Here is a 15,363-nt window from a genome sequence, read left to right as displayed (position 1 = left end):
CCAATCTCCACAAGCAGTATAATAAAGTGGTCTTTTGTGGTTACAGTGGGATCTTCTTCTTCATATGGACCTGATGTTTATAAAACTCCCATTAGAAAAGAATAGGTACTTCCAAGTCCATTAAATTGCTATTCAGTTTACTGCCTCTACAGGAAGAGATTAGTTAATACCCTCCTGTTCTTTCACCTTATTAATGTTTACCATTTAATAATTATCTTCAGTTAACATTTCTGCAATAAATTTCAGTGTGCAGAGATTTGATTTAGACTTAAGAAGAATTGAATATAGTGTTTGAGATAAGCCATCAGCCTTCATTATATTTTACTATTAAATGAATATTTTTATGTCTGTAGATAAAAACACCATAAAGTGGCTCAAAATACAAGGCTTCATGATATAAATTGGGTTAAAATATGTTCCTCTTGAGCTAGAGAACTATGAACTAAAGTAGATGAATGACCTGACCTCTATGTATTCAACGTACAATTTTGAAATGAACAAGTTAAAATAATAAATTAAAATGGAGAGAAAATGGGAGGCACACAAAAGTAACTGGGTTACAACAATTCAGATATATTGCTGAGAAAATATTGCCAGATCATTATCCTCCTCCAGGGTAGGGAATGTTCCTTTAACTGTCCCAGTTCTTCCTGCTGGGTGTAGGTCTCCATTCTGGTCTGTTTGCAATATCTCATATCATCATCTTTCCTTGGCCACATATAGAAAGGACAAAAAAGAATATTTCCTTTCTGTCAATAAAGTTTTCTTAGTCTTCTTTGTGCCTGGTCTAAGTTGGGGGCAATGGGGCAAATGTCTTTTTTTATATAAATAAATTTTTATTTTAATGGGGTGACATCAATAAATCAGGGTACATATATTCAAAGAAAATATGTCCAGGTTGTCTTGTCATTCAATTCTGTTGCATATCCATCACCCAAAGTCAGATTGTCCTCCGTCACCTTCTATCTAGTTTTATTTGTGCCCCTCCCCTACCCACCCCCCTCCCTCCTTCCCTTCCCCTGCCCCCCGTAACCACCACACTCTTGTCCATGTCTCTGAGTCTTGTTTTTATGTCCCACCAATGTATGGAATCCTGCAGTTCTTGTTTTTTCTGATTTACTTATTTCACACCGTATAATGTTATCAAGATCCCACCATTTTGTTGTAAGTGATCCAATGTCATCATTTCTTATGGCTGAATAGTATACCATGGTGTATATGTGCCACATCTTCTTTATTTAGTCTTCTATTTCTTTTTACAGTGATTAAAGCCTTTAAGCAAACTCTTGGCTAATACATCAAGAATCCATAAAAGAGTAGTGTCCTTACCATGTTCACCAAGTCTAAGTTGGCCCCAACACCATGCCAAATCCCTGAAAAATGCAACCCAACCCCAGTTCAGTCTGTTAGGAGCTATCACAAGGAGCAGGAGTCCAGGAAAAGTCCACATCCAGGAAAAGTCCGCATGGCACTGGAATTGTTGTCACCATTCTATACTTTGCAGCTCATGTCCAAGTCCCAATGACTGCTGCTTCTAGCTGGTAATGATTCAGGTAGACTGGAAAAGCCATCTGCAGCATGTGTGGATATGGAGCTTCTGTTCTCCTCTGCCTGCTTCTTCTTTAATCTTTAAAAGTACAGTCTCTGGAGGGGAAGGGGGGAGGCATTGGGGGAGGGGACATAGGGGGAGCCCAGGGGGAGTAAATGGGTGGGGGGAGATATATTTGGTGAGACACTTGCAACTATGTAAACAGAAATTAAAATCATAAATTTTTTTTAAAAAGTACAGTCTCTTAACACAGAATGGTAGTAGAGCTCTGTTAAAATTTTATTATATATATATTTTTAGAAAATATATTTGATTTAAATAAACTTTACGTGCCATAATCCACACACGTCATTTTTTAAAACACCCCCTAAAATGCTGTTCATCACAACCAGCTTATATTATAGACATTGGATGAAAAAAGTAAAGGGGATTAAGAAGTATAAATTAGTGGCTCTGGCCGGTTCCCTCAGTGGTAGAGCATCAGTTCAGCATAAGGATGCCCTGGGTTAGATTCCCGGCCAGGGCACACAGGAGAAGTGCTCATCTTCTTCTCCACCCCTCCCCCTCTTGCTTCTGTTTCTCTCTCACACACACACTCTCTCTCCCTCTCCTGCAGCCATGGCTTGATTGGAGCAAATTGGCCTCAGGCACTGAGGATGGCTTCATGACCTCTGCCTCAGGCACTAAAAAGAGCTCAGTTGCTGAGTAACAGAGCAATGCCCCAGATAGGTAGAGCATCTCCCATTAGTGGGCTTGCCGGTTGGATCACAGTTGGAGTGCATGCAAGAGTCTGTCTCTGCCTACCTTCCTCTCATGAATAAAAAAAATAAAAGAAGTGCAAATTAGTCATTACAGAATAGTCATGGGGATATAAAGTACAGCATTAGGAATATGGTCAATTCTAATAACTATGCATGGTGTCAGATGAGTGTGAGATTTCTCGGGATGATCACTTAGTAAGTTTTATAATGTCTCATCACTGGAGTGTATACCTGAAACTAATATGATAATGTATGTCAACCATAATTAAAAATAGAAATAATTTTAAATGGATTTAAAAAACCTCTTTGTCCAACATTATAAGTTCATGATGTTAATTTTCTCTTTTTTAGATTATCATAGGCAATAGTTTTACCACACTCTTTACCATTGTATAACAATGCTCAAAAGTTCCCCATCCTCCCATAACAATTTCATTGCTATTTGTTACTCTTAACAATGCTGTATAAAATAAAACTCCAAAAAATTAGGATCTTTCAACAACTATATTTTATGTTTCTAGGTAATGTGTCTTATAGTCAACTGAGACTTGATATTCTCAGTCAGAAAGCAGATACCCAGAATCCCAATCTAAATCATACAAATATTTTTACTATCTTTGTACTCATCCTCTAATAGTCTCTTTCAAAAGTAAGTCACTTGGCTAAGGATGTATATACTCCCTATTTGCTAGGTGTGAGTACAAGGTCACAAGGTAAAGAGTGTAAATGTTAAACCTATTACAAGAACAGAGTACAGAATTACAATTAAAAAATACACATTTTAGAAATATTTGAAAAATCTACAGTTATATTGGAAGACTAACAAAAATCTGAGAATAATAAAAACTTGGTTGAAAGTTATTAAATACCAATAATTTTAAAACTGTAATTAACTTGGCTTGTGTCATATATCTATGTGCATATACAGAATTTTCTTCTTAACACAAATTATAAAAATAAATTTAACCATGTTGAAGAGAAAGAAACCTCTCAGTAAATTCTTTTTTTTTTTTCTTTCCATTTTTCCGAAGCTGGAAACAAGGAAGCAGTCAGACTCCCGCATGCACCCGACTGGGATCCACCCGGCATGCCCACCAGGGGGCGATGTTCTGCCCCTCTGGGGCGTCGCTCTGCTGCATCCAGAGCCATTCTAGTGCCTGAGGCAGAGGCCACAGAGCCATCCCCAGAGCCTGGGCCATCTTTGCTCCAATGGAGCCTCGGCTGCGGGAGGGGAAGAGAGAGACAGAGAGGAAGGAGAGGGGGAGGGGTGGAGAAGCAGATGGGTGCTTCTCCTGTGTGCCCTGGCCGGGAAGCGAACCCAGGACTCCTGCACGCCAGGTCGACGCTCTACCGCTGAGCCAACCAGCCAGGGCTCAGTAAATTCTAAAACCTAAAAATCACAGAGGCCACTTTCTTTGAATGATATGAATATAATAGATGTTAACAAAAAAAGGAAAGTATTTAAAATAATAGCTGAATACATTTGGAAACCAAAAAATTAGTACCTAAATAACACTTAGATCAAAGGGAAAATGTAAATGGAAATTATACTCTACTTAAAAATGAATAAAAACAAGAAGACATATCAAAACCCATCATTGCAACCAGAACATTTCTGGCAACTGTGTAATCATAAAAGCATTGTTGAAGAAACAAACAAGACTGAAAAAATCAAAATAAGCTTTTATTTCAAATACTACAACAAGAATAGCCAAATTAACCCAAACAAGTAGAAGTAAAGAATTAATAAAGATATAAAGTCGAATTTAAGGAAACAGAAAACAGAAGTGAGCTTGATTATAAAATTAAAGCTATACTGCATATTACTTAATACTTATAAGTTTGAACAATCCAAATTAAATGAAAGTTTAATAGGAAAATTTTAATTCACTAAAATGCATTCTCATATCAAACACTCATTAAAAGAACAGAAAAAAAATAGATTTCTAATGCATGCTTTAAATACACCATAACATCAATGTCAACAATCGACTTAAAAATTATTACACACAAAGTATAGATAAAACTCACATATACTTATATGGGTAAAAATTTAAAATATTAGAAAATTAACTGCATTAGCTGTATACTAAAAGAGTAGAATATAAGCAAGTACAATTTATCTCAAAAAGGGCTCAACATTAAAAGTTTCGATTCAAAGTTTAAATGTGTAATATAATATGACCATTTAAATAAATATTTTTAAAGACAGTCAATCAAACCTGAGTGAAGTATTTTTTAAAAATGCATTGATAAAAATTCATTTTAAAGTAAAAACCACACACACACACACACACACACACACACACAAAGGGACAATAGAAGAAAACTTATTTTTAAAGAGAATTTGGTAGAACATAAAGTAGAAAAAAATCAATGAGTAGGAATAAAACACTAAGAGTACTATAAATTTAGGAATAACACATGTATGACTCCTATTAAAGCTATTAGCCATTAAAACACGATAAAAATGATTTAATTCCAAATAGAAACAAAATCTAGAAATTAATTAAATAAAATTGTGCACACCTCAATAAAGAAATTAATAACACCTGAATAAAAAGAGAAACACATATCTTGAAAGGAAAGACACAATTTTAGGAGCATAACATATTATCAAAATCTATAAATTCAGTGCAATATAAACAAAACTTTAAAAGAACACTTGCTATGTTCAACAATCTAATGACAAAATTGTCTGGAATATAAAATAATGAGAATACCTATAGAACTATTTATACAGAAAAAATATCAGGAAGGTCTCATTTTATCTGTTCAAAGACAGCCATAAAATCTTTGACTACTGGTGAATGGAGAGGACAGGGGAGGGGAGGAGAGAGAAACAGGGGAGGGGAGGAGAGAGGAGGCGAGAGGAGGGGAGGGGAGGGGCGGAGAGACAGGACATAACAGATAAAAACTCCCACTGAATTTATAAAAGATAAAGTTGGCCTGACCTGTGGTGGCGCAGTGGATAAAGCGTCGACCTGGAAATGCTGAGGTCGCCGGTTCAAAACCCTGGGCTTGCCTGGTCAAGGCACATATGGGAGTTGATGCTTCCAGCTCCTCCCCCCTATCTCTCTCTCCTCTCGCTCTGTCTCTCTCTCTCCCCCTCTCTCTCCTCTCTAAAATGAATAAATACAATAAAATAAAAATAAATTAAAAGATAAAGTTGGCGTTTTTAAAACAATTTATTGGGGGTCAATTCCTTTTGTGCAATATACACAAAATACACCAAAAACTTTCCTCAGAAGTATTTAAAATAAATGTATAAAACTAAGCTCTAAATACTTAATATAAAATTAATTTTTAGTATAGAAATTTTTAGAGATATAAAAGAAAAAGGTATAAATGTCTAAGAAAAAGATTCATAGATATAGTGACTGAATATTTTAATACTGCTATGATCACAGACACATTGTTAAAGAGTTAAAAAAACAGTAAGAGAATGTGGGTAACTATTTTCTATAAATTTACCTCATTAATATTTAGAGAAAGATAAATTCAAACTATATTTTTTTCATCAAACTTGGAAAACTTAAAAAATGTGACAACGTACAATGTCGGCAAAGGTTTGGGAAAATGAGTTATGTAGTTTTGGTTAGAATGGCCTTTTCACTGACAACAATTTGGTTTTAATTGCTGGATTCAAAAATTTCTCTTCTAAATTCTATTATAGATAAACAATCATGTTTGTGCAAAGAGACAGAACAGCATTCACTGTAGCACTGACTGTCATGAAAAAGAATGAAAAACAAGACAAATGCCTATCATTAGGGAAATTTCTAAATAGATAAAGTTACATCAATAAATAAATAGCATTTGGTCATGTATATTAATGTAATAGATCTATAAATACTAACCTTGAATCATGTCTTTGATAAATTGCTCACTCTAAAAAGCAAGTTGTAGACAAATATGCAGAGTACACCCCATTTCTAAATGATGGAATATGTAGAGAGGTATGTATGTATTGCATACGTGTGAATGTGTGTTTGATTATAAGAGTGTCTTTATTTTTACTACAGTAACATTCGAGTAGTAGAGGTTTTATTTATTGAATATTCTTTGTTAAAATTAAATTTTATTCCCAGAACTTCTTAATTCCAAATATAATGAATTATTTTGAAAGCTTAAATCTATACTAGGCCTGGTTCTATAAGAAAAATAACAGAGATTATTTTTTGAATGAGGGTTAAATTTTTCATGTACAGTTTAAATTCAATTATTATGAAATATTTTTATCTAAAGCTCTAAAGTAAAAATGATTTTTTATGTTGATAAGTTTTATCTTCTTTTATCAATTTAAGCAAAACCTACACTTTCATTTGTGGAAAAGAAGAAAGCACGAAATTCTTGTGTTCTTTAGGATGCTTCAAATTCATTATAATGAGAACTTATAATGGTTTTACTTGATATTGGATGAACAGTATTAGCAACACTAATGATAATCTATGAAACTAAAGCACCAATGAAATAAATATGCTTATTAGAGTCTGAAGAATTTTTTATTTTGATATATTTACCCAATCGTTCAATTACTAGGGAAGTATGTAAAACTATTTTTAGAAAGTTTTTCCTATAATATGATTATGCCTGTTTCAAAGTAAGTGCCTCAAAATTTGCCCATTAAAAGCCATTCATTTTATACAATTAATTTTTTGTTGAATTATAAAAGTCACTGTTCTTTATATGACTTTCTTTTTGGTCTCTTAAGACAGCATTTCTTTTTTTACAGATCCTTGCTTCTACCAAAGTCAAGCTTTTAAGATGTTTCTGTGTAACTTTAATGTTTTGTCTCATTAACAATCTACATTAGGCCTTGAGAGGAGGAAGGTTTATTTGCAGTATTGTAAATTTTCCAGTTTTTCAAAAAGCAAGAGGAAAATTTACAGTAAATGAAGAAGACAATAGGCTTTGAATCAATAATTTTACTATTAATCTACTATTATTGCCTGTATAACTAATAAAATTGGGGAAGTTGAGTGAGAGGTTATCCCAGCACTGCTGCCTTTAACTTTCTCTTTAGATCGAGCCTGTCAGTTTCCCAACAAAGGACTAACTGACCAGTGTCAACATAGTACTCTAGTTCTCTCTATCACCATCTCCATCTCTCTGGAACCCACTTCCTGGGCTAATGGCAGATACTCCTAGGAGATAACTATTGTCTTTCCTTCTGAGCCTGAAGTCAATCCCAGACTCCTTCTTAACACCAGAATGCAGGTAGTTACCAACAATGACTCAGAGCACAAAGAGTGTGAATTGAATTGACTATTTCTGCATTGATACACTGGAACAGCATTTCAAAACTGCTGGAGGATTACAAACACACAAGATATTTCAGAACTTCATTTTGTAGACATAGCAAAATGCATGCTATGCAAAATAAATTCTACAATAGGATTTAACATTCAAATCAAATTGTACAATGTTACTTTATAAATTTTATAATTAAATTGCTTCAGCTGCTTGTTAGTGATTAATATCCTTCTAATTATTGTGGTCTAGATTTGTGAAGGCTACAAATTTGCTTCAGTAGGTTATTTTCTGTTTATTTTAAATTAATTCTCCCTATATAACACATTATTGTATATACTGTAAAGGCATCATTCCGATATCTTGTCCAATGGAGAACAGAAATAAAGTGTATTTCAAGAAGACTGTCAAAATTTGGGAGGAAAAACTTGTGTTAATAATTTTGCATAGTTTTCATATATGAAATATTCATTGATGGATTTATGGGCTATTTAATAGAAAGCTAGTAATTCATTATTCTAAAGTTAAACATTGATAATGTAATGCATTGGATTTTATAATATTATGTTTAACAGCAAGATAGAAGATTATGCAGCAAGGGAAGGTTTCAATCTTTTTTTCCACAAAGGAGATAATCTCAGTGTCAAAGCATAATTTTCAACAAGTTTAAAATATGACTTTTATACAAGTAGTAAATGAATACAGGCCAAAGACATATTCAACTCATTAATGGCAGAACAGCAAGATGCTAACGCTGATTCAAATTATATTTGAGAAACAGTATACAGCTAATGAGGAAAGCAATGATGAAATAAAATTGTTCAATTAAAGATAAATCTGGTTAATATCCTACAGGGGCAGTACAACACCAAAAATTAGTATCTATTTCTATACACAGAAAAATCATTTTCCTTTCTGCAGGACAAAATCCATAAGTTTGTGTAAAATATAACAAAATCTAGCTTCTAGTTAACAGAACATCGAACAGAGGCACAATATCCTAAGGTATAAACTAAATACTAACTGGAAAGCCTTCATAGACAAGGTTCAAGTATGACACTGAAATATATGGAGTTGTGTTATACTTTATTTTAAAGTTTTGAATAATTTTTCTTAATGCTAAGAAGCACTATTTTTGTAGATCACTTCTTAGACCACTAGCATTTTGAATTTGCTTCTAAATGAAACAATCTCAATCTCTCTCTCTCTCTCTCTCTCTCTCTCACACACACACACACACACACACACACACATCCACAATGGCAGCTCTGGTTTTTATTTTCATTATCTTATAAGAATTATTCCACCTGTGGGAAAATAATGTACAAGAACAAAAGACTATATGGAGTTGAAATTGCTTGACTTATCTCGGCAACAAATTCTGAATGTCTCAACAAAATCACATTTTACTACTTGTTTTTGATCCACTGGATTACTTACTTGTAAATAATACAAAAGAAATATCAAAATTACAGAGTAGGCCATACTGCTTTGTGAGGCATGTGGTACTTTTTTTGTTTATCTTTAAAATAATTTTAAAAATACGATCTTTATTAAATATGACATGGCTGAATCTTCAAGGTATATCTCTTTCAGAATATAGACATAAAGCAGAAGAGGCCACTATGCATTCATGGTTAATATGTGTATGTAAATAAACAAGTCAAACCGTTAAATTTCTTATTGATTTAGTACTTCTAATCCTTGTACCCCTAATAGGACATGAGTAAATTTTATTATGAAAATTTACCACTAATTTCTGTCTTTCATATTTGCTTCAAGCAGATAGCTTATTTCAATAACAAGTAGCAACAATTAAGATAATGCAGGTTGGGCACTGGCAAAGGGTGTCTTCCAGGAAGATGAGGGGATTCTGAAATCCAGCACTAACTCCCCTCTAGGACTCATGGGGCTTCATAACTCTGCAGAGAATACCCTTAAAAAATCCCATATAAATAGAACTTTTGGAGGGCCCTGGTCAGCTGGCTCTGCAGTAGAATGTCAGCCCAGCATGTGGAAGTCCCAGGTTCGATTCCTGGCCAGGGCACACAGGAGAAGCACCCACTTTTGTGTCCACCCTTCCCCCTTTCCTTTCTCTCTATCTCTCTCTTTCCCTCCGGCAGCCAACGCTCCACTGGAGCAAAGTTGGCCCCGGGCGCTGAGGATGGCTCCAAGGCCTCAGCCTTAGGCACTAGAATGGCTCTGATTGCAGTGGAGCAACACCCTAGGAGGGCCGAGCATCGCCCCCTGGTGGGCATGCCAGGGTGGATCCCGACTGGGCACATGCCGGAGTCTGTCTGTCTGCCTCCAACCCCCTTCTCACTTCGGAAAAATACAAAAAAAAAAAAAAAAAAGAAAAGGAAAGAAAAAAAACTTTTGGATGAAATTTGTTTGTCATTAATTTGTGATCCAATTTATCAAAGCAAAACAGCCTCATTCTATTTCCTAATCAGAAAGCAAAATTTGGCCTGAGAGTTTTCTTGATTTCATATATGTATATGAAGCCATACATATAAGTAGTATGACAGAGCTGTTTTCAGAATAGCTAAATTAAATAAGTAAGGATGTGATAGGGTGTGGACAAGAGACTCAGAAATTAGAAATTCACAACACCGAGAATAATAGAATTAACTGTGAATGTTTATTAAAACCACACTGTATCCCAGGAACTGAAATTCTTTCTTTATATAGTTTCAATATTTTGTTGAAAAACATTCTACATATGCCATAATTGCCTTTGGTTTTGCATAACTGAATTAAGTGATCAGGAATTCAAAAATTATACTGTATTATAATCCGGAAGCAAACAACAAAGCCTAGACTTTAAGTCTTCATTTCTCATAACATATTGCAAAGGTTTTTATTTTTAATTTCAACTGAGAATCTCCACACAAAACTTGTTAAGAATACATCCCAGCTGCTGCTCTTTCTTTTCAGTGTGACCCCAAACAAGAAATATTTCACATGGTTTTAAGTTTCTGAGTGGAAGTTTTGCACAGCTGTGATATCAAATGAAGAACCACCTGGCCTAATCACCATAACAATATGTCCTCTGTCCTGCACAACTAACAGATGGATTAGGTATCAGCCTGATGTCATATTCTGTTAAGTTTGTAATAGGGAGCATTATCCACCCATTTAGGATTCATCTCATCTACTCTGATGGCATGTTGTACCCTAAATGTAGAGATGACACTATCATTACATGCCACTATCACTACTCATATGGGATCTTAGTTTGCATTACTTAAGGATAATTATATGGTGCTCTAATTCATTTGGTGAACTGTCACTCCACTACTGAAATACTAATGTGAAATTTTCAAAAATGCTATGACATTTATAAAATACATTACTAGTCTTCCAACATTTACTTTATTATTTTTTTTAATTCAAGTTCTAAATAACGACTTTCTTAAATATGAGCTGCTTAGTTTCTCTTTGGTTTTAATTAATTAATTAATTTTATTTTTAAAAGGCTTTATTTGTTTTTAGAAAAGAGAAGGAGAGGAGCAAGAAGCATCAACTCCTATATGTGTCTTGATGGGCAAGCCCCAGGCTTTCAAACTTGCAACCTCAACTTTCCAGGTCGACACTTTATCCACTGTGCCACCATAGGTCAGGCCTAGTTTCTCTTTGGAACTTTAAATGATGTTAGAAGATAATATTGAGAAATATTTAATATTTATCATTATTATTTATTTCTCTTCAATGATCGTTAAAATGTTAAAATTTCTTCCACAAAAAAATAAGCCTATATATTTTTTAAAGAAGTAACTTTATTGGGGTGATAGTGGTTAATAAAATTATACAGTTTTTAGGTGTAAAATTATATGATATATCATCTGCAGATTGTACTGTGTGTCCACCGCCCCAAATCAAGTCTCCTTCCATCACCATTTATCCCCCCTTTAACATCTTTTATTTCTCCCCATGACCTTTTCCTCTGGTAATCACCATACCATTGTTTGTGTCTCTGAGTTTTTTTCTTTTTTCTTAATCCCCTCACCTTTTTCTAACCTAACTCCCCTCTGACAGCTGTCAGTTTGTTCTCTATATCCATGAGTCTATTTCTATGTACTTTTATAGGAAGACATTTTTGTTTAATACTTGGCTTGTGCTGAGAAAAGAGAGTATAATAAAAACGAGAAATGATCTCTTCCCTTAAAGAGCCCACAAGCTACTGAGAGAAAATCAGTAAATAAATTGTTAAATTGACCAGCACAACACTGCTGACGGAAGCACAGAGAAGCAGTATTTCACTGTTCTACTCAGAACCCCTCAAGTTTAACATGGCCAATTCCTAGCTTCTAGAATACGTGGCTGTAGAAAATCAATCACAGCTGCCCACATCCCTGAGAATTTTCTTGATGTTCAGAACTGTCTTACCCAAATGGGATCCAAAGACTGGCCTCCAATTTGGGCAACTCTGAAGAGCCATCCTGGATTGATAACTTCTCATCCACATGACTGAGGGTTCAGTTTCAACTGTTTTTGAGAAACAGTTTCTCTTTCCACCCAATTTTGCTTACCTCATTTCTTTTTGGGTGCATCTCATGATATTACCCTCATGTAAGGCTTTTTCAAGCCTCTGGTTCCTAAAGAATCAAATATCTGACCAAAATCTTAAAGGATAGTAAGTGGCAGCTGTGAAAAACTTGGAAATAAAAAAAGCTGCCAAAGGGAAGAACATTTGCTAAAAGAAGGACCATTTCAAAGGCACAGGTATATTCAAGAACCTGGAGAAATGCAAGGATCTTAGCATGGATGATGTAGCTTTGGAACCCAGAAAAAATACACCATAGGAAACACCATAAAAGATTTTTCACCTCAAACAAAAATATTTACATTTTATCCTAAAGGCCACAGAGGACATCAGTTAAAACGGAAAGAAACAGCCAAATGCTCAAATTCAACAAATAGAAGCCTATTATTTTTACCTAATGAAAAATCCTGAGGAGTGTGGCTGCTGGTGTTGTCTCCACAATTGACCCGTGTCAGACACCATGCCCTTGCCTTCTCTGGGTTTTCCTCTTGGCCTTAAGAAGCTTGTGGAGGATTCAAGTGTCTGTTCAGCAAAGGAAGATGCACAATGGTAACAATTCCAGCCCTTTTCCCTTTTATGTCATGCATTTTCTTTTCGAGAGAATAGCGAAGGCTTTCCCAGCACCCACTCAGTACTGTTCTGCTGTGTGCATTCTCTATGGTGGAATCAAGCAAGGTAGAATGAAGGTTGTAAGTAGGTAGAAATAGAAATCAGGTAGGCCAACTAATGTTGCCTAAAATGTTACTAATGGATTCAGAGAAGATAGGAGGCAAGGTAACTTTAAACTAGGAGGGAAAATTATAAATGGAGAAGTATAAATTGGATATTGTAGTAATACAAATAAGATATGACAAAGGCCTAGAATAAAAAAATCAATGAAATCATAGTAATAGGGATGAGAAGAAATGGGAATATATAGGAAATACAGGCATTTCTCATAGATAGTGTGAGTTTGGTTTCAGACCATCATAATAAAGCATGTATCACAATAAATCATATCATAGCCTTGGTGCTGGCAGAGGGGTTTACCTGTGGTCTATAAAAAATACACAACACCAATGAAGCACAATGAAGCCAGATGCAATGTAATGAGGTATGACTGTATTTGAAAAAATATGATCCGGATTTAGAAATTGATATGATTCAGTTGCTGTGGGATAGTGCCTAAGTTTTAAAGGCTTGAACAACTATTTCATTGATTTGCATGTGCATCCTTCATTTGGATATCATTGATACGGAACAGGCATTATTATTCCCATTTAAAACTCTTTCTTATAACATAATCTAGTCTGGCATACCTCCTTTATTGTTCTTATTTAAGTATTATATGCATAAAATAACAAACTACCTTTCGGTATACCTTTTTTTATACTTAAAACTGTCATTAGGACAGAAAATTGGTTGTTAAATTATTTAAATCCTACTATTGTTTGAATTCCATGTAAAAGAAAACCGAAAAGCTTAAAAAGTAGATCAAATGGGAAGGTATAATGAGATGCATGACTTTTAGCAAATGATATGAAAGCAAATCAAGAGTTTCAGTAAAATTATTGGAATTTGTTTTACAAAGGAATACATTACAGCTCTGTAAATATCTGAACTCATCATATTTGATTATAAATCTATACTTGTGTTTACATTTTTTATGTGACATTTGCTTTTTCAGTCTCAACAAGGAGACACACAAACATCTTATTTACCAATTAAATAAAAATCTAAAAATATTTTAATATTTTTTCAACAAATTTGAAAATCCATTGATTCATAAACATCTTCTTTCTGTGGTTAGATATATAAATAATGTAGAGATTTTCTCTGCCCTTATCTTCAGTCATTTCAAAATCAATTTTTACAGAGTTTTACAGAAACATTAAATATCAATAACTAAAGTACACATTTTTAAAAAAAATTATTAAGGGATTTGTTATACACCAAACACCTTCATTTTAACTGCCTTTCATTATGTTACTAACTATAGAGAAAGTAGATCTTTTATTAATTTTGTCTCAAATACAAAGGAAAAATTTTAAATTAACTTTTTGAGAGGCTTAATGCTTGATACTACTTTAACAAACTAATTTTTTCTCAGTTGTAATTCTGAGAAGCTTTTGCCTCAGCATTGAATTAAACTTTTTGTTACTAGGAAATAATGCAAAATATTATCATGTAAAAATATTTTGTAAAGCTCTACTGGGAAAAAATAAATAAATGCAATATTTAAATCAAAATGTACCTTAAGCCTGACCAGGTGGTGGCACAGTGGATAGAGTGTCAGACTGGGATGCGGAAGACCCAGGTTCAAAATCCTGAGGTTGCCTACTTGAGCATGAAATCATAAATGTGACCCCATGGTCACTAGCTTGAGCCCAAAGATCGCTGGCTTAAAGCTCAGGTTGCTGGCTTGAGCCCAAGGTAGCTGGTTTGAGCAAGGGGCCACTTGCTCTGCTGTAGCCCTCCAGTCAAAGCACATATGAGAAAGCAATTAGTGAACAACTAAGGTGCCACAGTGAAGAATTGGTGCTTCTCATCTCTCTCCTTTCCTGTCTATCTGGCCCTATCTGTCCTCTCTGACTCTCTTTCTGTTTCTGTCAAAAATAAATAAATAAATAAAAGATGTACCTTAACTTGAACATTACTTATTGTAAAACAAATTACAAAGGCTGTAACAAAAAAGATGTAGGTTTTAATAACAGGTTAGTTGTACCTAATAGAGGTAATCTACAAAATATGCTTAAAATTGGATCTCTTCAGAAAATTTCACAATATGCTATTTACTTACCATTTAATAATTAATATCTAGGAATTAACCAAAAACTTGAAATAAATAAACAATATTATACTCACATGACACATCATTTGCATTTGCATATTCTTTCCAACCCCCAAAAAGGTAATAACAAAATGCTAAGTTCTTACATTTTCCCTCCAACTATTTTGTTTCAACCATACTCAACTAATGATTACTCCCTAAACATTAAGTGTTCTTTAGGGTAATATTGCCATTTACACACTGTTTCTTCCTTCTGATAACACCTATTTCTATCCATTATACATAGAAAACTCTTATTTTTCAAGTTTCAATTCAAGTATTACTTCCTTTAAGAAGTATATTCTCTTCTTTCTTTCTTTCTTTTTTTTTTTTTTTTTTTTTGTATTTTTCTGAAGCTGGAAACGGGGAGAGACAGTCAGACAGACTCCCGCATGCACCCGACCAGGATCCACTCGGCACGCTCACCAGGGGGCGATGCTATGCC

Source organism: Saccopteryx bilineata, chromosome 3, assembly GCF_036850765.1.
Source record: "Saccopteryx bilineata isolate mSacBil1 chromosome 3, mSacBil1_pri_phased_curated, whole genome shotgun sequence".
NCBI lineage: Eukaryota > Metazoa > Chordata > Mammalia > Chiroptera > Emballonuridae > Saccopteryx > Saccopteryx bilineata.
This window is presented reverse-complemented; position numbering follows the sequence as displayed.